Source organism: Sinocyclocheilus rhinocerous, unplaced genomic scaffold, assembly GCF_001515625.1.
Source record: "Sinocyclocheilus rhinocerous isolate Xijiao unplaced genomic scaffold, SAMN03320098_v1.1 scaffold1322, whole genome shotgun sequence".
In the NCBI taxonomy this organism is placed as follows: domain Eukaryota; kingdom Metazoa; phylum Chordata; class Actinopteri; order Cypriniformes; family Cyprinidae; genus Sinocyclocheilus; species Sinocyclocheilus rhinocerous.
In genome coordinates, this window is record NW_015657497.1 from 546,113 (window position 1) to 550,432 (window position 4,320).

A 4,320-nucleotide genomic window follows, 5' to 3' on the forward strand; every position below is an offset into this window, starting at 1 on the left:
TGAAAAAAGCACCCTACACTCTATATATATATAAAAAAAAAAAAAAACATCTATAAAAATACGGCACAATGTACCGTATATATACAGAGTTCTGGCATGAAACTCTAGATGGCATGAAACTCTATAATAGACACACTGATCTATTACCGAATCAGTGATTTATTTCCTTGTCTCTAAACATAATACTTCTATCATTACTAAAGCTTGTGATTTCTATGGCATCTGCATGTTGTTTATTCTAATAATAAAGAGAATAATGATGAACCCTGAGATATAATGAGTTGTTGACACACTGAAGATCCAGAGAAACGCAAGCTTTTCTAAACTCCAGGGAAGCTTCATGTTAAACTTTAATTGCTTGACTATTCAAAACACTCCACAATTAAATAATCACATCATGTCTCCGCACACTGTAGCATTGCAGGACTTTTGTCAGCTTTGACAGGTCCTTCAGTGGCATAAACACTTGTGAATGCAGTCTTACATTTCCCTTGTCATGTTATGGCAGAAGAGGGAGAGGGCAGATGCATGGTGCCACGATTCCAGAAAGTTGCTGGAGCCTGGTGTTTGATGGACAGATGTTGTGGATGAGTGGGTGAATCTCTGGCAAAGGAGAGAATAGTGCGGGCAAACCTTTGGGCTCCTCCACAGCTGTTTTCCTGAGTTCTTCCTCTGGTTGCCAAAGCCATCCGCTGTAGTGCAGCTCATTTTTAAATAAGATTACTCATTATCTGCTAAGCGCTTTTATTTGACGCTGTTTACTGGAGAGGGAATTTCAACACAATTTCATTGTCAAATGTTTGCATTTTTTTCACGTACCATCTGAGGAAATCATTGTGCAGGAGTAACTAACTAAAAGTGGCAGTGAGTCTACTGTGAGAGTAGGTCAGGTGTTTTCAGGTGTAACTTTTTCAGTAACAAGTTATTTTTTTCCCAAAGGGCTTTCATTTATTTGTTTACATCAGAAACTCTTCGTCAAATACCTTAGGGAAGTCAAATTAAATGTAGCTTTAGATTAATTTTTTTGCAGACACTTTGTTTTTGACTGAGTAATATAAATGGGATGTTTTCTATTTATAATAGTTGTATTTAGTATACTTTCACTAAGAACAGCACATTTGAAATATTGCTCATCATTCATTATCTGCTGAGCACTTTTGTCTGATGCTGTTCACTGAGGACGAAAAAATATATATATTGTCAAATGTTTGCATTTTCATATACCATCTGAGGAAATAGGTGTTCAGAACTGTATTTAGCAGTATAAGCTGTTAACTACATTTTCCAGTCATGTAACAGTTGGTCAACTGTTTTCAGGTTGAACCCCCACCAAGGGTTTTTAGATGTAGACTAAGATTAATTTGTTTGCGTGAACAGGTCATGTAAAGAAACACTGCATTGTTATAGTAGAATACTATTTATTTAATTGCTACTATTTAACACACACTTCATTAATTGCTGTTTTTGACTCACTAATATGATATGTTTTTCATTTTATTAGTTGTTTTGTGTGTGTGTGTGTGTGTGTGTGTGTGAATTTACTTATCAGTGCTTACTTTATTGTGTGTGGTATTTCAGTGGAAAAAAACTGCAACTTATTCACTGGCAACCCGCAATTCAGTTTACCAGACGCTATCAGTGCTGAAGTAGCATTGCACCCTGAGCCTTTAAATTAAGTCATTGTCATTCTTCAGCACAAACATGTCTCCTTTGTATGTAAATTAGACTAATTGTAGATTGCTTTTTATTCACAAAACTCTATTGCACTATTTGCAAGCTACAATTAACTTTGCACTATTACCGCCCACAGAAACCAAGCAGTTCATTTAATTTAAAACGAGATGTTTGTGTACATTTTCTATTGATCATGGCAGCAGTTTTTCATCAAATAATGGAAAAGAGCATAATAATTGGGCATATATCCAGATGTGCCAGTCAAGCACACTTTCAGCATTTTAAATAGCCCATTTAGGTGCCTGCAACACAGTGCTGTACTGAAGCTGTATAATCCCAGTAAAGTATGCTAACTGACGGTAGTGTGCTGCATCCTCCACAACCTAGCATTCAGAACTGACCCTCAGAACTGAAATGCTTTTTAGGACCAACAAAGGATGTTTATCCAGAAAAAGAAAAAAAAAAGTATTTTGTTGTGTAAAGCATTGTTGAGGAGTCCATATAATGATTGTATTTACAATGATTGTATACAATTGTAGTATGTACATGGCCAGTTTCAATTAGTACTCATTTCATTCGGACTGTGCCATATGCTCACCCCAACAGAAAAAAAAAAAGGTTTGATAAAGCACATATGGTAATTGTATTTACCATCAGGCCTACAGTCTGTATATACATATGCTGGGTTATTTGGGAATCATTATTCTGATAGAATGAATATTAGAATGACAAATGGAAATTAAGGTTTGATTTCCTTTTCGGTTTGTGTAGCTTAGTGGTCAAAGTTCTGGGCTGAGTGCTAACCTAAAGTTTGTAGGTTTAAACCCCAAATGGTTTATTCATGCAGAGTCATCATTTTGTCCTTAATTTGAAGAAGCTAAAGACTTGTCCTTGTAATTTAAAGTTATAAGCAACTTTACTCACAATAAATAGAGTCAATTTTTATTTCATATGGACTTTAATGTTGTAATGATAAGTATAGTAGTGTACTGTACATTCCTCCAGCCCAACTCTGTGCCAATAAATAGATTCAGAGAAAAAATATTGCAGTCTTTTAAACCAGCTTTGATTTCTTGAGGGTCATAACTGGCCACATTGACAGATTTTTTCCTGTTGTTTTTACAGAACATTCTGTTTAATATGTAACACCAATATAAATATTTATACTGCATTGTGTAAAGTTCGGTTCAGTAACTTTATTCAAATGTTAAAACAATGTGGTGTCCGCTTAGACATGGGAATCACGTTCTTAGTCTTTTTGTATTCCAAAAAGTTTCATAATCTTTCATCAAAATGCAATAACGTTCTCTGTCTCTGAAACACTTTCCTTATCGGCTGATGTCTCAAATGCATCTTTTTTTTTTTTTAACCCTCTCCCTCCAACCGCCTACATAGAGACCAATTTTTACCATCTGATATAATCAATATCCGATATCTATCTACTATAGATTTAGTGTTTCTGCAGACACCATAGTAATCTGTCAGACATCTCTATTTGGTGTCTCAGAGCTAAGAGTGTTGCTGAATGTAAAGCTAGTATAAAGTGTTTTATGTGTAAAGGACTACAATCAGCTCTTATAATGAGCAAAATAAGCAAGTTGACATTTAGTACAATCTATATCTTTCATTTCTAAAATATACAAATTTCATCTACGTCTTTTAGTTTGTCAAGAGATTTAAAGTGCCATTTTTGAAGAGGGTGCATGTCCGTACGTGCTCTAGTATGTTAGAAAGAGCCGATGACTGAATCTGGAAATAAAGAGAGAATTAGACCTCAGATGTCATGTCCATAATTTATAGAAGAAAAAACAAACTCTGGCATTAATTCGATCTTAAACTGATTAATTAAAAGGAGTTATTACTCTACCACCTGTGTGACATCATTAACCAACAGTGTTGGGAGTAACGCATTACAAAAGTAATAATATTACAGTAGTATATTACTTTTTGCTGTAACGCAGTAATATAACGCATTACTAATCAAATTTGGGTAATATTATTACTCGTTACAATCTCAGTAACGCAAGTTACAACAACATATTTTAACTCAAAATTAAGTGGTGAATTTACCAACACCGCAAAACAGCACCAGAGAAAAAATTCCGCGGGTAAAATAGTATGTGGTTGAATGACAAATTTGCGACAATATCATTTCAGGAAACAGTCGTGACTAGCTAGTTGATTTCTTCAACGATGCATCGTACCATGCTAGAAAGCAGTGATCTATGAAACTTAGTAGGCTAGTTTCTTGCAATTTAACAATTCAAGAAGCCTTTTACCTCATTAAGGTTATAAATTATTTCCAGAGAGCAAATATTACTTCAAGTTCAAGTTCAAGTTCAAGTTGAGCTTTATTGTCATTCTGCTACATGTGGGGACATACAGTGGAACGAAATGTCGTGCCTCACAGGACCACGGTGCTACATAAATACAGGCATACAACAATGAAGTAAAACAGGAAAACCTATACACAACTAGCCTACTGACTGATTTTGACTATAAATATACTATATATATATAAATGTTTACCTATACATAAATTTAAAAAATACAAACTATACGAATGCTTCACATAAACACTGTACCTATACACAACTAACCTACTGACAGATTTTGAATATGAATATACTATATATAAATGTTTAC